General features: G+C 46.2%; 1 long non-coding RNA gene across 3 annotated transcripts in view; it reads right to left on the minus strand.

The window, feature by feature from the left end:
- Window positions 1–25,709, minus strand: part of LOC116631457 — a 636,051-nt gene that overhangs the window by 377,693 nt on the left and 232,649 nt on the right. For all 3 annotated transcript variants that reach the window (XR_004299177.1, XR_004299176.1, XR_004299175.1), the window contains exon 2: window positions 15,280–15,400. This is a non-coding gene — a long non-coding RNA (uncharacterized LOC116631457). The remainder of the gene's footprint in view (window positions 1–15,279; window positions 15,401–25,709) is intronic.

The following is a 25,709-nucleotide window of genomic DNA, read 5'->3' on the forward strand; positions in this document are numbered from 1 at the left end:
CAGTTCCAGAACCGGAATCGTCGGCGCACGTCCCACGTGCGGCTGCGGCTCGTGCTGGCAAACCAGCGGTTTGCTTCCCGGGGCCCGAGGTGCAGCCCGGCCCGCGCGCACTCCTCCCCGTTCCTCACCGGAGCGCCGCCCGCACCTCAACGACAGTCTCCATCTTGTGTTTTAAAACCAAAATCCACCTACAGGGCCGAGTTAATGCTTAGGCCCATTATGTGTTCGACTCTTGCTGTTACGGTGTTAACACGGTTCCAGAATTAAGTGCATGCAAGTTAACTTCCAGCTGAAAACCAAGCCCAGTGTTCCCACACATCCTGTCCCGGGTCTCTCTTCTCTCTCCCCTTCTCTCGCTCGTTCACACACACACGCGCGCACATGCACGCACGCACACGGCGAGCTAGGGGCGCATGTATTACTTGGCATAGTCAGATATCCTATTATGTCTAAAGAGATGACTATCAAAATGGGAAGGAACATTACACTAATAGAAAAATAACAATTTTTGTTTTCAATTTTGGGGGGATTAATGTAAATATCCTCAAGGAATAGAGCTGGAAAAAATTATAATTAAAGCCCAAATAAAAATCACTTAATTTTTATTCCATATATAAGAGCTCTCATTGAAAGTTCTCAACTTATCTTTGTTAGTAAAAGTCTGGAGGATAAAATTTGGGAAATAAATACGTCATGTCACTTAGAAACTGCCTCATTTTAAAATGGCACAATTTAAAAAAATAAATCTTGCCCGATAATTTAGGTGTTTACATAATTAGGTATTAATCCAGGTCTGAATTTAATTTTCTCAATCATTTATCAGAAACAAATCTACATACATTTTGTCTTAAAATTCAGGGTGCATATATGCAAATCTCCACTTAGCTGCTATTTTTCCTCTCCAGAAAGTATCCAAATGCCTAAGGCAGAAGAGGTGCTTTCAGACACGCCAGGCCGCCACAGAGCCCTCGTCTGACGTGTCACATTCACAGAGCCCCTCGACCCAAGGAGAAATCAGCTCAATGGGTAACAATACCCCTTCTTTTTCAGATTTTGTGTTTCTTCCCCAAGTCTATTTGAAAAAATCCAATGTTCTTCAAGGTGAGGTCCACAAAGTTCAGTGGAGTGTTGAGGTTCCTGGGGAGGGTCCCCCTGGAACGGGGAGCTGAGGGCAGCTGGGGCCGCGAGGATTCTGGACGCGCGTTCCATGTGGGAAGTGGGAGGAAGCGGCAAACATTGTGGGCCCTCCACCAGGCTCACAAGGCAAAACTCCCAAAGTACAGAGCGATTGTCTTGAATCCCAACAATGTCACATCCTCTCTCCCCAAAGCCTCTATTTATCAGATTGATCTGCGCTGTGTGCCTCCCTCCTATTACATGCTGGGTTTTATAAATTGCTTAAAGATAAAAGCTTACCCTGCTGTAAAAAGAAGTAAGATATAATATTGAATTTGCACTAAAATGAAAAGTTTCCTGGTGCCCCTTATATATTTAAAATTGCTGTTTTCTTGCAATGAATATAATTCACTGTCTTTTCTGAAGTATAATCCCGTAAGGGTTTGACCAAACAAAAATGCTCTAATGATTGCAAATGGCTCAAATATTCTGTCCAGTGAGTTAAGTGATAAAAGTTTCTATGTTAAAAGAAATAATAAGTGGAATTTCACACATATTATAGTAATTGTGAAGCATCCAATTTACATAGAAATAATGTGAAAGAATTCTGACCATGGTGTTTTAAGTGAATCATTACGTGCATTGCTGATACATTTAGAAGCTGCAAACGCCAGGTATGTTTCTTTTAGCATAATAAGCCCTGTAATGGAGCCTTTAAAAGCTTAAAATGTATAGTTAGATTAACCTTTATGTTTTAAGGGTTTTTTTTCCCTCAAAAAAAAAAAAAAAGGCCAGAACTGACAAATAGGGGATCATTAAAATCCAATTAAAGCAAAACCCCCTTTCTTTTCTCCATCCAATGGGTCCTTTGAGGCCCTTCTTCCACTTCCTGCCGTCTTATTCACTACTTTAGATTTTTGGTAAAATTTGGTTATTTTTCTCCTCCTTGTTTAAAATCCAAGAATTCACTCAAATTCTTGGACAAAATAAAGTGATGATTCTGAAAGGAGACCTGTCTTAGAAGCGAATGCAGATCTCTCTACCTAGAAATGCAGGTGACTCAGACAACTTCCAGACTTTAAAAAAAAAAAAAAAAAAAAATGTAATATCTAAAGCAAAATGATGTGGCTTTCTCCTCCTTAGAAGAGGTTATTGGAAATGCTGTGCTTGCTGTTTCCTTTCCCAAATTAGCCTGTTGCGGACTTCGTCTTTTATTCCAGCAAGAGGGCCTCCCTGCTTTGCCTTACTAGAGCACATGATTTGGCAGATAAACCAGTTGTTAATGAAAATGAGCAAACAAGCCCAGACCGATGTTTTCATTCATTTGGAAGTTACTCCCAAGGAAAGGTGGGTGGGCAAGTTTTCGAATATCCTTACAAGTTAGGTGCTCTCTATGTTAACTTCTCATCAAAATCTTCCTTTCTTTCCAAGACTCATGATCCTTTCGCCCCTTTGTTGTTCCTATCACCCTACACCAGGGTTTCTCAGCTGTGGTCCCACAGGTACTCCGGACCCGACAGCGCTGTGCTGGGGCTGGGTGCTGTCCCCTGGCTGTAAGCTGCTCAGCAGCGTCCCCAGCCCCCACCCACCGGATGCCAGAACTGCCTTCCTACCCTCACCCCAGGAGGGACGGTGAAAGCCTGACCTGCCTATCACCACCTTTCTCCTGATGAGACCCCCCACGCTGGGAGCCACTGAGAACTGCCGTGGGAGGTGGTAAATCACGCCAGCCTCTTCCCCCCCACTAGGGTCTAACTAAGGGTAATTCAGGCCTATTGCTTAAACACTCGAATTGCCTACTTTCTAATGATTTCCTTTTTTTTTAACAAGATGAATTTTCAGACATAGAAAAATTAAGAAAATAGAAATAGTTAATACATGAAGTTCTGATTTTTCTGAAGGCTTCTCTTTCTGACTAAACTTTAGCACTTTAGGATAAAAGAGGATGAGTAAAGCATTTGTCCATTTTCCCATTTCATATCCTTGAGGTCGAGAAGAAACAGACAAGGACAGATGGTGAGTATCAGTAGATGATCTGTCTGCTTCAGCTTGCTGGATCCACAACAATCAAAATCCACTGGTACAAAGGCCTTAAAGGCACTTTCTAAGCTGTTTGAGAAGAGGTATAGTATGAAGAACACCAAGTCTAACAATAATGCCTTAAATCGTGCATTTTATTTTAGGGTTTACCAAGTGCTTTCTAGCACATCATGTCACGGAATTCTCATAAAAAGCTGCCCATACTTTGAGATCATTAGTGCAAATTCAAAGGCCATCTGGCCATTAATGCATCAATCACCCACCCACCCGTCCATCCACCCGTCCATCTACCCATCCGCTCATCCATCCATCCATTTATTCAATATTTATTAAGTCTTTGCCATGTGCTGTGCACTCTGAGAAAACAATGTGCTGGGTATTGTGTGGGGAAAAGAGTGAATCAGACATGATTCCTACATGTAGCATACAATTTACTAAACAGAGAAATAACCTTGGCTAAATAAATTTACCTAGCCAGTGTTTCTCTCTGCCTGCCAGATATGGCCAATGGATTAGTGAGCAAATCCATATATATTTCACACACACACACACATTTCAGACTGAAAAAATTCCTCCACATTCAATAGGCTGGAAAATAGGACAATGGAGCAAAGGAGGCCCACATTAGCTCCTTATACTTTGAAAGAAGGATCATTTGTTGTACAAATTTTATTGAGTGCTAGATGTTTTAGTGTGTCCATGTGTATGTATGTATTCACACACATACAAGGCTATATGAATTCTGTGTTTTCATTGTTTCCCCACACCGCCCTGGGACACTGAGGTGAGCCTCTCTACATCATGGGCCACGCCTTATTTATCTTTGTATTGCTAATATTTATATGTCCACAACACACATTCTATGAATGCTTGATATGTGAATGAATGACCGAATGCCAGGCATCGCAGCAGGGACTGGAGATAAATAACCAAGGCCCCATCCCTTCTTTCAGGGAGCATTTTGTCCAAATGGAGATATGGCTAGACAGCGTGATTAAGGTCAAGGGTGACCCAGACAAAGGGGAGAGTGATCAATTTTGCCGGGTGGCTGGGCAGAGATTAGGGAAAATACCAAAGGAGAGGTAAGCTTGTGCTTTGTCCCTGTAAGGATGGCAGGCTGAATCATGCTCTGAATCCCCACCAAAAAGATGGTCCAAGATTCCTTTTAAAGGTATAAACCCACAAGGATAGAGAGGAAAGGAGAGGAGGGAGCAGTGACATGATTTGGGGATTTGTACTACTCTACAAAGAAGTAGACGGATGGTTGGCCACTGATGGGACAGACTCGGGAAAGCCAGCCAAACCTCAGCAGGGGTGGGGAGGGCTGGCCGAGAGTCTCAGTCCTCACCAGCACCCGGGACCTCTGAAAGCTCTGAATCAAATGGGGACAGAAACAGGCAGATTGATTAAAAGTCTCCGTTATAGGTGGTCAGACACCTGGATCACATTCCCAATGCAGGCAAGCCGGGGGATGCTCCCGCAACCCAGCAGAAGACTATGGGTTTAACCTCCAGAGTGAGCAAAGTGGGAGACCGCAGCACAGATGTGTGGGGAAGCACCATGCTAAAAACAAGTAAAACAAAGTAAAACTGTGAACATTACATTTTCAGCTCCTTCCCTTGCTAGGCTCTCAGAATGTGAGGTGTCAGGCCTTCCATGGTCCAGACAAGAGGCTGGGCCATCTGATTAGGCTAAGAAAAAATACCTAGAGATGCTAATATTAAAGTCCCCCAACTTAAAGTAATAGTTACCTCCTTAACGACAAATTCCACAATCATCAAACTCCACCCACAAGCCTGGGGCTTCCGATTGGCCTCTAGAGCCTCCTTCTTAAATATGAGCAAAGAGCCAAGTATCATCAGGCATATGAGCAAAGGCTCTATTATGAAATACAGAGCTTACAAGAATTAAACAAGCAGTAAAACATTTACTTAGATAAATCAAAGACCATACAAGAAAAAGCAAACTTTATAGAGACTATCATTAATATCTTTAAAGAGATAAGACATGATATATTGAAGAAACAAGAACAGGAGACTATAAAAAGGAATCATCTAGAGAATGAAACTGAAATTAAATATATGATGTCAGAAATAAAAGCCCATAAGGAAGATTGAAATACAAGGTGTAGTAGACCTTCCGGAAAGTAGAGTAAAAACACAAAGAGAGAAAACAGAAATAGAAATTTAGAAATAGAAAATTGGAAGTAAAGACAAGAACATTAGAGTCTTAGTCCAGGAGGTCCAGGGTCCAAACAACAGGAGTTCTGCAAGGAGATAACCGTCACAACAGAGAGGAGGAAATCATCCAGAAAACTTCCAGGACACACGTTTCCAAATTGAAGAAGCCCACCACTGCCCAGAACAATGGATAAAAAAGACCTGTATCAAAGTACAGCATTATGGAGTTCCAAAAGAGAGGAGAAAAGAAACAAGGACACCTACAAAGGATCAGAACACTGGTCTTCTCAAGAGCAACCAAGGAAGCTGGAAGACAGTAGAGAAATGCCTTCAAAATTCTGGTTGAAAACCATTTCAAAACAAAAACAAAGACAAATTAAAGATCATTCTCAGACCTAAGTTGTAAAAAAATTTACCTCCCATGTATACTTTATGAGAAATCTACTGAAGGAAGTGCTCCAACAAAAAGAGGGAATGAATGAGGAAAGAGAAAAACCCGAGGTCCAGGAACAAGGGATCTAATACGAGGGGAAGGCAAAGGGAACCATCCCAGGTTCTGGTAGGGTGGGGTCCCAGCAAGTCAGCTGTGCCACAGAAGGGACTGGAAACGAGTCTAGACCAGAAGAGGTTAGAGGCCCAAAAAGAGATCCTATAAGAAGATGAAATGATAACACATTGGTGTACCTGAAAGTACGGAGAGGCTTAGATAATTAGAGAAGAGTTTGGGTTTGATTAGTTATAAACACACAGAAAACAAAGGGGGAAAAGACGGTTGTTAACTCCGAGAAATGTGTGGGAAAGGAAAAGTCATCATGGCAGACAGCATGTCCTGACTGAACAGCATTTACACAGACATGGTAACGTGAGGTAACATAAGAACATCTAAAGTACATGCATACCATACCGCTGGGAGCATGGGGGCATGGGGTGAAAGAAAGCGAATCCACTTTTTCACAGTAGGAAATCAATAAATGAATACCAAGATTAAAAACTTGGGAAGTAGCAATGCAAGCACTCTTATTTAGAAATGTGGAGATAAATACCAAAAGAGAGAAGGGCTGAAAGCCGTTGTCTCTGAGCAGAGATCAACGCAGACAGGGGACCTTTGTGCTCTGTGCAAATATTGGAGAATGACTTAGCTTTTTAACTATTTACATACTTACCACTTGATAAAAATAAAACTAAAATAAAAGTAAAGAATTCATTGGAGTTCACCAGCAGGTAAGAGGAAGGAACCCTATTTCCTTCAAGGACAGAGATAAGGAACAACGTGCTGTAGCCAGGAGGCTTCAGTGGTTTGGGTGGAGTGGGCGTGGGGCACAGGTCAGAAGCAGAGAGGTGAGGGACAAGTATGGAGAAACTGACAGAGTCCTCATTCCAAAGGATCTTGTATTTTCTATAATGAACTGGGACCTTCCACACTAAGCCCTGGGAAACAGTCTACCAGGGTCGCTCTGTTGGTAACGTGGCCCCAAGCTTGAAGGCAGTCAGCATTAGAGGCAAGACCGGCAGGGACGCTGCTGTGGCAGTTCTGGGGGCAAGTGGCGAAGAGAAGACAGATTTAGGAGATACTGAGGAAGAATACTCTGAATTTAATGTCCATCTTGATTGAGACTTAGGCTGGAGAAATCCTGCCTGGAAACCAAGTTGAGAGGAAAGTGGGCAGATCCATGGAGTTCTGGCTTGGCAACCGGGTTAGTGGTGATGCTAATCCAACAAGACTAAAGCTCCGTGAGGGCCGGGGCCCACTTGTCTCATCTGACACCGAATGGATCTCCTGGTATCGCACCTGCATATGGCAGGTGCAGGAGGTCATGAAAGAAAGCGACTTGCCAATCCCAAGTGCCATCTCCATGTTCCATCCCCTTGCTGGTGGGCCGCAATGGAGATGACACCCTAGTGCCCTTGGGTACACCGTGTTGAGGAGAATGGAGCACAAATCAGAAAGGGCTGGATCCCTGAATCACCGCCTGGAGAACTGCCCCGTCATGAACACCCAGTGGTCTGTGCGGGAGGTGGGGGTAAATCTGTACTGTGTTGAGCCTGATATTTGGGGGTTTGTCTGGTTCATCAATGTAGACACCTCGACCACTGTTTTGCAACTTGCCAGGCAGCTCGTGCCTCTGGAAGATATAATCTTTGGCAGTTAATTTCCCTCCAGTGATGTACTCCCTGCCCTAACTCGGTGATTCATCTCAGTAGACAATACTGGTCAGCCAGAAAATACTGCTTCCAATCAGTGCTTCCACTGGTGGAGACAACAGGCCAGGGGGCAACAGGAGAATGCAGTGAGCAGATTAAGGACTGAGCAATCTGGAAGGAAGCTGTGCAAAGGCAGTTCACAGCAGTGGTCATGGTGCTGGGAAGCAGTGGGGAGAAGGGACAGCAGTGGGTGTGTGCTCAGCACCCCTGCCCTCCCCCACCCCACTGGGCCCAGCCCATATCGCAGTGCTCACCCAGGCACCTGGAAGCACCCAAGCCTGGGAAGAAGTTTAACAATGTCCTGGCTTGGTTAGCATCCCTGCACACCAGTCCTTTCCCATTCCCTGTGAACATAACCTTCTTTGGAAATAGGGCCATTGCAGATGTTACTAGTTATGGTGAGGTCACACTGAAGCAGGGCCAGCCCCTAATCCAGTATGACTGGTGTCCTACAGGAACAGAAGAAACACAGAGACAGACATATAGGGAGAAGACCATGTGAAGACAGAGGCAGAGATTGGAGCCATGCATCTACAGGCCGAGGACACTGAGGATGGTCGGGAGCACCGGAAGCTGGAAGAAGCCAGGGAGGACCCTCTCCTACAGGTTTTGGAGGGAGCATGACCCTGCCGACACCTTGGTTTTGGATGTAGTGCCTCAGAACTGGGAGAGAATTAGCGTCCTGTTGTTTAAGCGCCCCAGCTAGTGGGACCTTGTTTCAGCAGCCCAGGAAACTGATACAATAAGGAATTAGGAAAAGACCACTCATGTTGGAGCCCGCCAGCTCTAAACCGGAGCCGGTGCCCCAAGGACAGGACTCCCAGAGCGGGGGAGACCAGCCCACTGTCCCTTGGACAACGAGAACAGGTGGGCCACCCTGCTGCCAGGTCACGGCAGCTTCCGGCTGGGAGAGGCACTCTGACCCCGGGCATGGGAAGGGGGCCACCAGGACCGGCACGCGAGGTCCCCTGTCCAGCAAGGCCCCCACACAGCAGACAGCCCCCAGCAGAGGGAGGTCATTCAGGCCCCTACTCCTAGCAGGTTTTCCAGAGTTCACAATCTTTCCCAATCGAGAATCTTCAGGGGTCCAGCAGACAAGGCCCAAGGCAAAGAGCACCTCTCATCCCCCAGCCAGGGGCACCCCCCCGCCGAGGAAATCTGGAAGGGTCTACTCGGGGGCCATGGAATGAACTAGGACACCTCAGCTCATGACCAGATCTGAACAGCAAAGGGGAACAGCGGTCTGTTTAGACCAGCAGATCCTAGATGAACAGCAGGCGACAGGTCAGCTCTGCGTTCTGCAAACACCCACACCCTTCACCAGCCTCGGCCCCGGCCGCCTGGGGCTTGGGGCTCCCTCAGCCCCGAGGCCCAAGTCCCTGTAATTTCCTCTGACCTCTGACTTTCGACCTGTTTGTTCAGCTCACCACCCTGGACTCTTCTCAAACTTCAGGCTCCACATGGGTCAAAATCTAAAACTATTCCGGAAAAGGCCAACCTAGAAAGACCTTTCCGTGCCAACGCACGTGTTTAGAGCCATAAACATGATGTAACACTCAGCCTCCAGAGCTGAGCCCGTGCCCGACGAGCAGTAGGCAGTTCCAAGTGTTTGCCGAATGCAAAGTAACTGTCACGTCACCCGAGGCACTGTTCATCCCGTTGGTTCGTTAATCGGCTTTAAAGACATAAACTGCTTGTGAGGGCCGAGCACCAGCGGGCTCCCCGGGGACCTGCCTGAACCCAGCCTGGGGAGGGCATCCTCCGGGATGCACGGATAGACGGACGTGAGGGCTGAAGGTCACGTGCCTTCCGCTTCCCACCCCGCCCGGCGACAGAAGTCACCTGCTCCGCAGCACGTCTCCTGCTCGGAGGATGAGGACGCTCCACGCCGGCGGTGTCGACGCGTCTGGCTGGCGGGCGCCTCCCCTCACCACCTGGTTCTGTGAGGCTCCGCAGTCGAGACCCATTTAGACTGAGGAGTGCTCAGTTAATCACAGGGCTTGCTCTGCTCCCCAGTGATCGTCAGCAATAATCATCATTACCACCCCGCTTAGCGCGTCTCACCTGCAGCCCGCAATCATCCTGAGGACACGTGGCTCCAAACCATATGTTTCTGGTTCAGTTGTGCTGACAGAGCTGAGCATCAGCTGGTGGGGGAGAACCCACGTGAAGTCAAGGGTGTCATCTTTGCTCTGCTCTGAGAGCTCAGATGGTCCATTTCAACTCATTTGCATGGTTCTTCTCTTGCGATTCAAGACAACCATGTCAGTTAGGTTTTGCTACGTGACAAGCGATCCCCAAAACTTAGTGGCTAAGAACAATTTATTATTTTTTATAATGTGGGTCGGCCATGTGGCCCCTCTGCTGGCCTCATGTGGCTCCCTCAAATGGCTGGTCCCCTGCAGGGCTGGCTGGGCTGTCCATCATCCTCACATCGGCTGGTTGGTGATGGCTGATGGCCAGGCCGCCCAAGTTCTCCTCCACGTGGTGGCTCATCCTCCAGCAGGCCACACAGGCTTCCTTACTTGGGGGTCTTGGGCAGGATGTGAAGGGGTGAAGGCAGAAGCTGCAAGCCCTCTTAGGGCAGAGCCCCAAATGTCACTTCCATTGCATTTAATTGGTCAAAGGAGGTCAGAAACCAGCCAAGAATCTAGGGGGGCGGAGACAGACCCTGCCTCTTGATGGGGAGAATGGCCAAATGACACTGCAGCAGGGCACGCATACCTGAGTGGAAGGAATGTGTGGCCATATTTTGCAATCTACCACAGGAATAAATTTGGCTCAGGATCATTATTCTGACTCTTCAATTTGGTTCATCTTTCACTGAGCCCCGACCGTGTGCAACAGGGGCATGAATAAGACTGTGTTCTATCCCTCACAACCTTCCAGTGCAGTTGGGAGTGACAGGGAGGTCCGTTTCAGGACAGTGCCACAGAGAGGCCCGGGTGCTATGAAAGCGCCCAGAAATGCCCGTGGTGCGGCAGGTGCCTGTGGAACCCCCCTGGGGAAGATGCGACTGCCTCCATCACCATGTTAGCCCCGACTCGCGGGGGAGAAGGATTCCAGGGAACGGGGCAGCAGGAGCAAACGCAAGTAGGCTGCGAAGAGCGTGAGCAGCAGGGACTGAGCACCTCCCTACACAGGGCTCTGCAGAGTGACCAGGAGGACCAAAGATGTGGAGACTCCTCACCACGATTCAGCACAGACCCCGGTGGTGCTCCCAGATGGTGAGGGTGTGCAGAGGGGAGAGAGCGGCTTGTCAAGAATAAAAGTCCCCTCCACAGAGGCCAGTGCCGTGCGCGGCCCACCGGGCCCTGCTCTCACGGCTGGCCCAGCGGCCAGACCTCTTTCTCCTCACTCTGCGGATTGGAGTATTTTCCCGAAAGGCCCCCTCCAGCTGCTTCCTTAAAGATGTGGCCCATCAGGGTGCCCACCCCTCACTGTGGCCCTGCATGCTTCTAACCTCAGCAACCCCTGCGAGGTGACACCCAGATGACAAGTCGGGAGGGTGCCGGGGGGTCGCGCCTCGCGTCCAGCTGGCCACCACCCCCGGCAAGTCTCCGTGCGGGGCCGGTCACGGTTCGCTCCCCCTTCCCACCTGTCCTTCCGCTGCTCGTCTTCAGCCTTCACCCCTCCCCTCGTGGTCTGCACACTGCAGCCACCCCTCACTCCTGTGCATCTGTCCGTAGGGTCTTCCTAACGAAGAAATCAAATCATGGAGCGCTTTCCCGTTGTCCAAAGGACGAAGAGTGTCCCATCTGGCGGGGAACAGACACTCTGCGTCCGCACAGTAGTAACGGATGTGGGAACGGGCTTGAGCCTCGTAGATACTGACGGCCAGAGCCACTCGCTTTCCTTCTGGAACTCGGGTATTTCCTGGCGTTCGGAGAAGGCCACCTCCAGGGAGGTCCAGACACACAGCAAGGGGCTTCCAAAAGCTGGGAAGGGCACGACCCCCCACGTGGAGAGCCACAAAGTCCAGGAAGAGAAAGGCCCCAGCATGGAGAGCAAACAGGCTTTGGGGCAGCCGAACGTAGCCATTGCGGCATCTGAAACGCCCCCTGGGAACAACTTCTCAGCGTGTGCCCGGTCGGTGATGGCTCCTTTTTGTTCTTCTCCAGCCTCAGTAAGTTCCGTCTCTGCTTGCGGGGGCCTGAAACACAGCTCAGGTGCCGAGGCTGCACTGAGTGTGACAGCGGCGGGGCAGGGCTGGGGCCCCGGGGCTGCGGGGCTCCGTCGTGCAGGCCCAGCCAGGGGAGATCGCACAAGAGAAGTCAGGGTCAGTGGCGCAAGGCTGCGCTTGAAGACGTGGCAGAGGCCCGGCCTTGCGGGTGCGGACCCAGCCAGGAGGCAGACGGCCGCGGCAGGTGGCGTGAGCAGACCTGCAGAGATGCACAAACGGGCCCGGCCGATCCTTCTGGAAGGCTCGCAAGTCTGTGGCGGCAGGAGCGCCGGGACAGGGAAGCTGCGTGTGTCCCGCGGGGGCTGGTGACCATCGTCCTAGGACAGAAACCTGCAGGCGCCCCCGGCGGCTCAGCACCCTCCCCGCCCCAAAGAGGCCAGGGTGCCTTCCAGGGAATTTCTCTCTCGCACAAACCAGAAGTCTCTCCCTTCCAAACATGCAGTTAAGGAAGAGGACGGGAAACCAGAGGGCTAAGCACAGAGCGGACGGCGGGCTTTTGTGGGGATGAAGTGAGACGGTGCTGAAGTGTTGAGAACAGCGCCTGCACGTGGTCAAGGCCAGACCCACGACAGCGCTCACCTCCATCATCCCGTTACTACTACTCACGCCAGAAAGAAGGCGTGTGGGCCGCCACGCCGGCACGGAGAAACGGGGGCTGGGCAGGCGGCGGGCTGCGACAGTGAGCTCGGTCTAACGTGTCCCCTGAGGGCTGCTGCTGTGCGGAGCCCCGTCCTGACCCGAAGACTCGTCGCCTCGAGGCGGTCCGCGAAGGAAAAGCAAGAACGCGCCCACGTTTAGCTCAGACTTGCAACTGAGCGACAGGGAGCCCGGTGCAGCCATCACCCCATGAACCACGTACTCTGGTGGGACCGTGGCTGTTGTTCGCTGTTACGTGGAACCCCCGGCCCTGTGCACTTCGGGGAGGCTCAGCAGCAGGGCCTCATGCGCCACGAAGCTCACGGCCCCGGACAGATGCTCAGGGAAACCGCCTGGCTACGCACAGGCCCTGGTCTCCAGCAGGGAAAGGCAGGCAAAAACCCAGCCTGGCCGACTGCTAGTAGCATGAGAACCACGAGAAGGAAAACAGGGTGAAGACAAAGACCACTGTCAGAGGGACACAGGTAAGAGTTAAGAGGGGTACAAGGTGGGGGATAAGGAAGGATCACAAAGAAATGCCAAGGAAACCACAGAACTAGAATCTTCAGGAGAGCAAAGAGAGTAGCCAATTGCCGGGCGCAAAACTCAATTCATTTGGAAAACAAATTTGAGATTCTTCCCTGAGCGCAAATTGAAGATCCAACAGACTTTTTAGAGAGAGAGAAGGCGAGAACATTGTGGACACAACGTTTTAAAAAATGGAAAGAATACCAACAAAGAACTGAAATCTCACGAAAGTTTACTAAAATAAAGAGACACACTCGTGCATATGGGCCAGTGAGTTAAATTTCAGGTATGCAGAAAATGATCCCGTAAACTTTCAGGTATTAATGGTAAAAACACACACAAATAAAGGAAGTGGGTGCTGCCTCCAGGCTTGGTCACCGTGGCGGTGCGGCCAGGACCCCAAGTTCCCTGAAGATATACAGCAACGACCAAGAACGCTAACACCACACCAGCCAACTTCACAGGCAAAGGGCAGCGAGACCATATGTGCAGAAACAAAGAATCCAGAAGGAAGGTCGCCATCTCAGTCTTTCTGAACACAGTATCTAAGACAAAGGAACCCAAAGGGACGTGGACACAGAACCCAACAGGCAGACCTTCTGATAGAAACACAGGATTAAATCTATATAATCCAAAATTAAACAAAAATCAAAATATTCTTAGAAAACAAAGTATTATAAATTATCATCTTCATTATCATTTCCATCCGGCTCTAAAGTCCCAGATTATATTTTTAAATGTTTAGAAATTATTTCAGAGGAGGGGAGGAAGCTCACCTCCTAATCTTATATAGCTGAGAGTTCATTTTTGATACTAATAATCAGAGAACAATCAGTTGAACTCAGGTCTCAGGAACAGTAAGGGAGGCCACTAAAGAAACTAAAAATCTAAGTTTATATTTTCCAAGCATGAGAGGTAAAAACATTTAACTTATGTAGAGATAGAGAAAAGTAAATGTTGAGGAACGGTAAGAGATGCTGGTAATATCAGAGGTCAGCTGGGAATCAATGGGAAGGCAATACCCATACTCTGTCCATGGGAGACCAGTGGGCCATACTGCTGAGAGCCGGCCATGCCGTGCACAGGGCAGACCTAGGGCACCTCTCTCACTCTCCCTGTTCATGGTTGTCTGGGAATTATAGGAATTAGGAGGAAGAGGGAAAACTATTGCCATTTACATATGGTAAGATTTTCCCTCCACCTTGCTCTCAAAGACATAAACTGTCAAGTAATAAGAACTGTATCGTAGCCGCGTGGATGGCCAGTAGAAAAACAAACAGGCAAAAATTAGTATAATTCCAATATATCAACAATAATGAGAAACAATTCAGAACAACCATACAATATAAAAAAAAAGCCACTGAAATAAGTATGGAAAACATACCTTCATCAAGCAAGTACTTACTGAGGGAACCGACATAAAGAACACAAGAAGCATATAATATTCCTAGACAGAAAAGCCATTACGTATACTATAAAGATGTCAATTCACTCAATAAAATTATTTAATGACTTGAACGAAATTCCAATCAAGAGTCTAACAGCATAGCTTTACAAACTTGACTAAGTTATATACACAAGTATAAATGGGTAAAGAAAATATGGATCATTAGAAAGAAAACCGTGGCAGCATGCCCACCGCGGCCAGTGAGAACACCCTGCAGCAGACCACACTGAGTCATCAGCGCATGGCCCCCAGAAGACGGGGTGAGCCGTTCCGTGATACAGACAGAAGATCAGGAGCAATGAACTATGTCTCGTTCTTCAATGTAATAAAAGGACATATTCTAAATCAGTAGAGAAAGCAGATTTTAAATCTGCTAGAATAACTGTTTAACTATTAATAATAAATCTTGACACTTGCACTCATTCTATGCATCTAAATAAACTACCAAAGGACTACTGCACAACAAAGCCATAAAAGAACTAGAGAAGATACATACATGAATATCTGGTGTGAAAACAGATTTTGTAAACATGACATGAAAGCAGAAACACTACAGAAAATTCTGGGAACATAAAACTTTGATATCCTTTTACTGTTAAAAAATATACAAGGTCAAATGACAAACTGGGACAGTATTTAGAACACATACAATACCCAAAAGGCTCTTAGAGACCTCAATATGTAAAGAGCACTTGTAAATCAATAGGGAAAAAAGCATCTCTATAGAAGAAGGAACTACGGATACAAAGAGGTAATTCAGAAAGGCAGCCCAGCAAATAGCCAGTCACCATACAAAAGCTGTTTAACTTCAGCTGTGACCAAAGTCGATGGCCACTTCACTAAGAATGAAGTCGATGTCATTTTTTAAATAGTCAAAATGGCAAAGATTTAAAAAACAACAATACTTAAGTTGTCAAGTGTAGACAAGAATTGGAACTCTCCCATACCTTACTGATGGTCATGTCCGTTTGTGAAACTTCTGGAGTGCGGATTTTCAGTGTGCCTCAGATGCCTTGTGAATGTTCACCTCCTACTGAATCAGCAATTCCATTCTGTGGCTTTTTCCCCCTAAGGGAAATGATAAAAAGTAAATGCTAAGATTTTGTTGAACAAGGATATAAATTGTAATTTTTCATACCCAACACAGGGGAACAAAGAAACCCAAATTGACGTTCATCAAGAGCAGAATAGTTTAAAATAAATAAACTCAAAATAACTATGCATATATACATATAGGGGACCACTCTATATTTTCACAAGTCATTTTTTAAAAAATTTTTTTGTTTATTTATTTGACAGGGAGTGAGCACAAGCAGGGGGAGCAGTAGGCTCCCCACTGAGCAGGGAACCTGACATGGGGCTCGATACCAGGACCCTGAGAGCATGACCTGAGCCGAAGGCAGATGCTTCACCGACTGAGCCACCCAGGCGTCCCCTCACAAATCATCTTAGGCAAGCCCTGAATGATACGGGGAAAGTCTCATGATGCAATGCTAAGTGAAATACACAGGATATAAAATTTCACACACATTATGGTCTCTATTTTATTTTTTTAAAAACAATTTTCCTATAATCAGCAGCATTTATTTTTCCAATTAGAATAATCATATTCCACATAATTTTTTAAAAAAACAAACTATAAGGAATCTTCTCCAAATAATGCATTTTGGGCCAAGGACCCAGGATGTCAAGTCATTCCTTAGGTTGAGAATCTGAACACGAAGAACAAGTTGGAAGCTCTCTCCTCTCTGAGCGTGGTTTCAGGGCGTGCTGGTGGGCGCCTTGGGGGCCCCATCGGGTTTTCTCCATCTCCACCGAACAGCCAGGTTACCGGCGTCCCTGGTTGCAGAGGGACATCTGTGCTCATTCTTAGTGAAGTGGCCCTCGGTAGTGGTCAGTGGAGGCCACCCCAGGACGTGCGAGCCGGAGCCGAGTTATGGGTAAGACGCCCGGGGCGCACGGGAGAAAGAGAACCATGGAAGGCAGAACGCGTGGGGAGTGGGAGGTGGGGCGGGCCCCGGAGGCTCAAGCGGGGACCTCGGCCCCACTCCCCCAAGCCAAGAAACACCTCCTTTGGTCACGGAGCCCTAGGCCTTCCTTTGTCTGGTTCCTGGGGAGGGGTCACTGGAGGGCCTTCTCGGGCTCCCTTCTCAGGGTAGTGGTTTGCTGGGTCCCCGTGCTCACCTCAAACCTGGGCTGTGCACTCACATTTTCCATGGTGGCTAGTTCCATAACAGACAGTACTTCCTCTCCCATGTACCCCAAGTCTAAAAAGGTCTTACTTCTGCTTCCTCTTGTGTAAACATCCTTCCAATTCCTTCCCTGTTTGTTCCAGGGAAATGAGGCATCGCGCCCTAGATCTGAATTTTTAGAGCTCCTATTCTTCCCATCCGTGGAGATATTTTTAATATTTCTGTTTTTGCTGTTGAATAATAGATTGCATTGTATGCTTCCATAATTCAACCACGCTTCCTTACTTCACAGTGTCATTTTTCCTCTTGCTTTATAAAAGGGATACAAATTACTTCAGACACTTTTTAGGATTTTCTACATCTAACTGTGCCCCGTTTGGAATTAGCTGTGGTGGCTGTTCTCCCCAAATTAGGAGCACAATGCTGACTTCTTGCTCACCTGCTCGCCTTCCAGCTTCTAGAGCTGTTCCCGGAACCTCGGTGCCCCCCGTCACGGCACTAGCTCAAAGCTTTCCAGGATGCTGCGTCCTCTTCCTCCCACCTTGGGAAGGTGGTGCTGGGCAGCGGAGGCCCGAGACTCCCACCCAGGAGCCCTCCTGGTGAGGAATTCCCTATCTTCCTCCGACCTCCCTGCTCCAGGAGGAACTTGCTCTCCTTTGGGGGGGACGAGGCTCAGAGGAGCCCTGCACTCTTCTCTCTCTCTAACTCCCTCCAGAGGCAGCCCTGCCCCTCCAGAGCCCTGCTCACCATCCGTCCCCATCAGAGTGAGTCCCCTGGGTCAGGTCTGCTCTGCACACCCACCCACCCTCCAGGAGCCTCCCTTCCAGGGGGGCTGTTGGGCTCTAATGCTTGTTCTGAGGCCACTTGGGACACCACCTCACACTCACAAACCCTGGGAGAGGAAGCCTGCCTTTGGAGAGGGTCTCTTTCCTGATTCTCACTGACAAGTGGGCTCACGGCTACATGCAGAAAGCAACTGTGTCAGCACAGGGATCTTGCCCGGAATGCTCAGTCGTAAGCCCACTGGATTCTCCCTGCAACGAGACGTCCATTCTTGCAGACTGAGCGGTGCAGGGAGAAGCTGAGGGTTCAGGGCGCATCCACCTCCTTGGGTGAATTTGGTGGGGACCCGCTGTGGGCCACAAGCAATGGACTGGGGACTCCCCATGGCCTAGACAGGAAGAGGCTCAGAGAGCACACAGGTGCCCAAAGCAGCACTGGGGGTCAGGGGTCACGGCTTATCACAGCCGCATCATCGCAAAGCCAACAAAGCTTCAACTCCCACCTCCCTCTTGCACAGCCCTTTCTTCAGACCCGAGAAGGGCCCTTGAATTTCCTATGAATACTTTATGATCACCCTGCTTAACGGGGCTGAACTGTGTAGCTTCAGGCCTCCTCCAAACCAGGATCCACCACTAGTTAGAGATCCAATGAGTAACTGGGTAAACACGCTTTAGGGTTGAGGCAAAACTTGAGCTCCAGCCTCCACAAACATCCTCACCGGCAGCAGAGACGGTGCCTTCAACAGGCTCAGCATTTAGAAAAAGAGGAAATGACTGATCTTTAAATACGTTCACAATGTCTATTATTTGCAGCTGTAAATCACATTTCTCTCGTCAGTAAGATCCTGGAGCCAGTCTCGAGCATGGGTTCCATTTCCAACCATCTCCTGCCTCCACAAAAGGAGATGAGACTTCTTTGCCGAGTACAGTAAGTGTGCTGACCCCTCTCCTGGCTTTACAGAGTGAAGGCCAAGGGCCCAGGCAGCACGCCCCTGCTCGCACCCCAACGCCCGGTGGGCAGAGATGGAACAGCCCGCAGGAAGGACCGAGGCATCAAGAGCAAACATGAGCCCTGGTCACAGCGGACAGCGCTCCATCAGCCACGTTACAAACTCAGCGATCTTTCATTCACTTTCTCTCTCATTCCTCTTCTTATTCTCAAGAAACAGAAAAAGGGCACATGACGGCAGTGCCCCAAACTGACCTTCCACACCCAATTTCCAGCCACGCTCTCGGGCGGTAGCCCCCACGGCACAGAGAGGAGGCGGGAGGATGAGCTGCAGACTCACACGCCACATGCAGCCTGCTGTTGACCCACAGGAGGGCCACCCCGGGGCCACAGAGATCTCACAGGAAAAGTATCTCCACAAATTAAGATCGGTGCTTCTTCTAGTGTCTCTGCATGACGACACTCACTTCTACCCCTCGGGATTTGACTGGCGGAGTTTATGCATGCCCCAGAGAGAACAGCTCTGCCTCTTGAACACTTGCTCCGTATCAGGCACTTTGTTAAGCTCCCAACATTATATCACTTAGTCCTTACAACAACCAATCAATACAAGTTCTTCATTATCAATGAGGGCACTGAGTTTTGGAGAGGTTAGTACATCGTTCACTACAAGTTCGAGGGAGAACGGGGAGTAAGACTACCCATCCCAACGCAACCTGGTCTCTCGGCAGAGATGACGGCAATCTGGCATCGAGGCAGGACGGGCCCACGCAGGGTCCCTTTCCTGGACGCTGGGGCCTGATGTTGTCTCTCCGTGGGCACTCCCCCGGACCCTCCAAACCAGGGGCTGTGTGGATGCCGTCTCTGTGTGCAGGCTGGCCATCGGGTCACCCGCTGGCCATCGGGTCACCCGCCAGCCCAGGTCACCGTCCCGTTTCTTGCTCCAACACTTTTCACTGTAGACCTCACACCGTCCACAAATTACTTTTTTCCTATTACTTTTTTGTTAAGAAATCAACTCATTATTATAAAATACAAAAAAAGGAGAAAGGACTAAAAAGCACTTGCAATCCAATTGTCACACACATGAAACGCACACCTTTTCTGGTTCTTTCTTCCAGTGCTGTTCTGTGCACGTACGTATGTCACAGGGTTGAGACCGCACGTCATACAAAATGCCACCTCCGGCTTTGTCACAGAGCACGTGTCACCAGCAGCTCCCATGTCACTAAGAATCATTATTTTCAATGGCTCTGGAATATTCCATACGTGGGAAATATTATGACTTACTTAACCATTCCCCAGTTGATACACATTCACCCCATCTTTCCCTACTACACACTACTTACTACCTGTGAGGGATGTCTTCCTGCTTAGACATGTGTTTTCCATTTCACATCACGTCTTTGAGACTGATTTCCAGAAATGGAGCTCGAAGGTTCAGGTGCTGGCATTCTTTAGAGGGTTGATAAATGCTACCAAGTTGCTTTAGAGTAACAAAGAGCTGTTTTTCAACTCAGCCAAGCAGCCAGCATTTATCTTTAAGAATATTTGCTTTAAATAATCTTGAAAAGTATTTGCTAATTTGATTAAGAAGAAAAGTCCAATAAGCAACAGAAGATAAACAGATATAGTGGATGACATCACAACTGACTTCTGTGCAAAAGGAAGAACAGAAACCATCCCCACCACCTCCTGCCGGAAGCCCAGGAACCCCTGCTCCACCACAAGCGTTTTGCGACACAATCCTCCTGCCTCTTTGGATGGAGTGTGATTCCCTAAGCAGACGGCTGCGCATCACTGCTTCCTCCCCACCCACTGAATCACGTAGCTTCAAGCCCTCAGCCCTGCTGGCTCCAACCTATGTCAGCACCTAGCGAGTTTCCAAAATGCTCATGCAGCTTGCACTCTGACGCGTGTGAGATGCAAGACAGCACAGCAAGATCCTAGTTCCACATCATCCTGCCCGGTGTCCCCATGGCCTCTTCAGGAAGTCCGACGATCAGAGCAATTTCTAGAGTGCTGCCATCACAACCAACAGCAGTTACTGTTCATCGTTTACTCTCTATCAAGCAGTACGTGCTTTATTTAGAGCTATCCTTACTGTTTCTAACTCAATGACCTAAGTATTCCAAAGCCACAATCCCTTCTCCCAAAATTCCCAGGGCCAGTTGTTTCTCAGAATTAACAACTCCTAGATTTTAGAAAGGAAATCCTACCAAATACCATATACTATATAATAACCCAAGAGGACCTCAGACAGCAGACCATAACCAAGCATATTAATATTTCTGTAGGAAAGGGTATGAATATTCACACCAAATGGTATGAAGATGATAAGTAGCCCCATATCGGTTGGGGCCTCGCATAAGTGTTCCCATCCTCTCTGTCAAGGAGGCAATCACCTAGCTCATCTGAAACTAGCATCTGGTCATTAACTAATAACCTAAATGAAAAGGGATCTATAATACAGTTTTGTTTTTCCCCACTGGAATTCCTATAAACTGACAAACTGTCCACAGGTTCAAACTAATATTAATGCACAGGTTTGGTTTACACAGCAATATCTATGGATTTCTGTCAAGCTGATGGGATGGATGCTCTAATCAATTTCTGCCCACAGAGTCAAGGGTCAAGGAAAGGTCAGTAACATCAAGCATCCATTTTATTTTTCCTAATATATATTGCACAGGTGACAGTAAAGTTAACAATGAGTGAAGTGGACTGAAAAAAGCTAAAGTCTCTCTTGACAGTATGCACCACAGCAACCTGACAGCAAATTTTTAAAAGCATGAAACATCTAATAACTGAAAATAGAAACTCTAATAGAAAAGTTACACAGGAGACTAGATACAGCTGAAGAGAGAATTATAGGATTGGAAGACAGACCTCAATTCTCCAAAACTTACCCAGCATGGAAGAGACAGAGAAAAGAAAATGCAGAATAAAGTTTAAGTGGTGTAGCACAATATGAGAAAATATATTTCTTATCAGAATTCTAGAAGGAAAAATAGAATGGAAGAGAAATGGTATTTGAAAAGATAATGGCTGAAATATTTCCAACATTTCCCAAAGACATGAATCTTCATATTTAGGATGCCCATAAACCCCAAGAAGGGTAATTAAAAACAATCCACACCTAGATACATCCTAATGAAACTGATGAGTATAAATGACAAAGGGAGACTTTTTAAAATGGACAGGGAGGAAAAAAATAGATTCCCTAAAATGAAATAAGAATTAGAAAGCTAGCTGTCCTCTCAACAGTAATAGGGGAAGTCATAAGACAGTGGAATGATATCTTTAAAGTTCTGGGGGAAAATAGGTGTTTATCTGAAATTCTGTCAGCCAACTGTATTTTTCAAAAATGATGATGAAAATAGGATATTTCAAAAATGCTATGATTGACCCTCATTAGAGGAACTTCTTTAGGGTGAACTCTAGGAAGAGAGAAAGGATCTCAGAAAAAAAATATCTGAGATGCAAGAAGGAATGTTTATCAAAGAAAATAGTAAATATGTGCATAAGTTTAAACAAACATTCACTGTGGAAAAGAATAACATATAATTTGTGTGGTTAAAAATAACAAGATAGAACCAAGAAACAGAGCAACTGCAACATATAATTTATAATAAAAGCATGCTAAGGTTCTTGTATCATTTGTGAAGAGGGTAAATATTAACTGTAGACTCAGTCAAGTCAAATGGTTTATGGCTTATTAATTTTAGAGTAATCAAAAATATCATTGAATATATTACTTCTAAAGTGAGTTGGAAAATAAGACAGACAGGAAGAAAAAAATCAATTTATAAGGAGGTAAGAACAGAAGGAAAAAAGAAACCTAAGAAAGGAAGGACAAACAGCATCAAGTACAAGAGAAGGGAATTCAAGTATATCAGTAATCATAATAAGTATAAATGAATGCTCTTCCTAATTAAAAGATTAAGATTACTATGCTGAATTTTAAAAATCGCGGCTATCTGCTATTTATAAGAGATGCATCTAAAATATAAGGGCATAGACAGTAAAAAGCAAAAAGATGGAAAAAGATGTTCCAAATAAATAACCAAAGAAAGCTGGTATTAATATGTTGTTATCAATTGAGAACAAAAAATTTGAAGGCAAAAGGAATTACCTGAGATATAAAACTTTTTTTAAAAAAGATCATGACATATTGATAACGGGTTCAATTCAACAGGAAAATATAATAATTCTAAGAATTTTGTACCTAATAACACAGCTTCAAAACACATAAAACAAAAGTAAAATTATAAGGAAAACCTGGGAAATCTAGAATAACAGAAGATTCCTAAAAACACCTCCTATATAATCAACAGACCAAGTAGACAAAAATCAGTACTGATATAAAATATTTGATTAACAGCATTGAAAAGGTTGATAGCAAAATACACTAGGAATATATAGAAAAGAATTAAATTTTTTTCAAACACTCAAGTAACACTTACACATAGTGACCATATAAGGCAAACTGCACAATATTTTAATTAACATACATAAACACATAGTTTCTGACTGCAACAAAACCTAAGGCACAATTTTCTTTTTTAGTTTTAGTATCTCTAAATTCCGATCTGTGTTCCAATCAGTGATTTCTTGTAATTACTGTTGCCATTTTCCCCACATTTTAGCATTTCTGAAATCTGAGCACTTCTTGTGTAGCATTTTAGATTCAATAAATTATGTTAAGTTCAAAATAATAACAAAATGATTTTAAAGCAAATCCATATATTTGTCAAGTAAGAAACGCACATTCAAAAACCTCATGAATCAAAATAGTAACCATAATAAATATCAGAAAATACTTAGAGCTGAACAATAATAAAAATACTAGGTATCAGGAATTGTGGGATGCAGCCAAAGTCATGACAAGGAGCAAATTTATTGTCTTAAATTATATGAGAAAAGAAAAAAAGCCTGGAAATTAATAAACTACTAGAATAGATGAACAAAGCCAACAAAGCAAAAGAAAGGAAATGATGATGAACGGAATTTAATGCAGTGGAAATAAAGGTATGGAAGAGAGGATCAGCAAAGCCAAAATTTGGTTCTTGGAAAAAAACTAACCAAATTAATAAATCTCTGGAGATGATGAAGGTAAAAAGGAGTGAAAAATCAAATATACTAGCATGAATGAAAAAGTGAGTAATAATATATACACAGCAGATAATTAAAATATGAAAGAGTATTAAGAACACATTTAGGCCAACCAATTTGAAAAACATGTGAAAGGAACAAATTCCTACATTAAACAAGTTACCCAAACCGACCCCTGACCTCCACGATGCTCTAACGACATTAACTGCCTCGAATCAGTATTTTTTTAAAAAACTATCTACAAAGAAAATACAGATAGTTTTACAAGTAAATTCTACCAAGCATTGTCTAATTCCATCACACAACCATTTCAGAGAATACAGAAAGAATAAATATTCCTCCAACTTATTAGGCTTGTTATAAAAGTCAGGGGTAGTGTGAGAAACAAAGATGACAGGCCAACCTGACTCGTGAAAAGCAGCATGCAGGAACACAAATGCAAAAATACAGCAAAATCATTAGCAAATGAAATCCAAGTCCAAATGGAGTTTATTACAAGATTTCAGTGTTGCTCTTGCATTAAGCTGTATTAATATAATTATCATATTTGCCATGTAAAATAGGAAAACCACATGCCAATTATTGAGGCGTCCTACATAGTTAAAGTAATGACAACGGTGTGGTATTGGCATGAGGAATGACAGACAAATGGAACAGAGTACGGACAGAAGCAGCAGACCCACACACACTAAAACTCGATTTCTGACAGAACTGGCATTACAGTTAAGAGATAATGGGACAACTGGTAACCCAAAGAAATAAAGAATGGGCTCCCTACCTCACCCCATATACAGAAAGAAGGGATTAGTAGCCTATGTGTGAAATAATTTGTTTTTCATTTGGAAGAAAACATAACATAATCTTTATGAGTTTCACATAGAAAAGATTTTTTTAAAAGACTACAAAAGCACAATGCATAAAGGAAAAGATGGATACGTCCAACTGCACCAGAAGACCCCGTACAGTGAATGAAAATAAGTCAGAAATTGGGAGAAGCTAAGTTCATCCCACCTACCATCAAAGAAATCAAGTCTAGGCTACGTGCAGAGCTTCTGTCAATCAATCAGAAAAAGACCCTCAACTCCACAGAAACACGGGTGACAGGTAACAGCGGGCACTTCACAGGGGCAGCCCGTGATACGGGACGAATTCACTATAACCCAGGACATGCAAAGTGAAGCCCCAACAAAATACCATTTCACAATTACTGGCTGGATTTTGTTTTGTTTTAAGCAAAGCAGTCTGCCAACACTGAGAGTCTGTGAAAGTGCAGAGCAGCTGAGAACGGAGGGGAGCCCATTGGTCAAACAGTCTGTCGTCAGCTGCTGCCGCTGAAGACGTTGCAGGCGCCATGACCGAGCCGTGCGCTCCTACGGAGACCAGAGCACAGTGGGCAAGGAGCGTGCGCCAAAAAGCCCAGAGCATCGCTGTTCACGATGGGGAGAAAACAAGAAAGGCAGTCATACCAAGCCCCATGTCTGTCATGTCAGAAGGGATCCAGGAACTGTGTTAAAGAGTGAAAAATGGGTGAATCTCAAAAACAGAATGTTGAGTGCAAAAAGCAGAGTATAATAGCATAGAGTGTAATTCCACTTATAGTAAGGTCAGAAAACAGCCCAAACTGGTCAACATCCTGTTGGAGAGGACCCGTGGACGTTATGGTAGGGACTTCTGCAGGAGGCGTGGGGCTGTCCTGGGTGAGGAGCCGGGGGTGACCTGGGGACTGACCGTGTCCCATGTTTCCAAGCTCAGCGGTGAACAAACAATTTGGTGGTGTTATTATATTTCATGTGTCATTTATTTTGTACTGTTTTTCTAATTTATGATCTATTTTGTAACTGTATTTCTAATAAGATTAAGCATAGATTAAAATAGGAATGCCATATGCCAGATAGAATAAAAATATATAAAAATAGATTTAAAAATAGGAAAACAAAGAAATTAAAAGCAAAAGAATCAACATCCCAAGATGACGATGATTAAAACCACTAACAATCTCCACCGACTACTGAGAGCTGACCTGGTGCTGGGGGTGAACAGCATGACCCCCGGCCCAGGTAGCGGCCGTGCCCCTCCCTGCCTTCTGCGGGAGCGCAGCCTGATGCGGGGAGTGTGGACTGACGCGGGGAGCACGGCCAGACGCAGGAAGCACGGCCTGACGCGGGGAGCGGGGTCTGACGTGGGGAGCACGGCCAGACGCGGGGAGCACAGCCTGACGCGGGGAGCGGGGCCTGACGTGGGGAGCACGGCCAGACGCGGGGAGCACGGCCTGACGCAGGGAGCACGGCCTGATTCAGGGAGCACGGCCAGACGCGGGGAGCGTGGACTGATGCAGGGAG

This window comes from Phoca vitulina, unplaced genomic scaffold, assembly GCF_004348235.1.
Source record: "Phoca vitulina isolate PV1807 unplaced genomic scaffold, GSC_HSeal_1.0 scaffold5, whole genome shotgun sequence".
In the NCBI taxonomy this organism is placed as follows: Eukaryota; Metazoa; Chordata; class Mammalia; order Carnivora; family Phocidae; genus Phoca; species Phoca vitulina.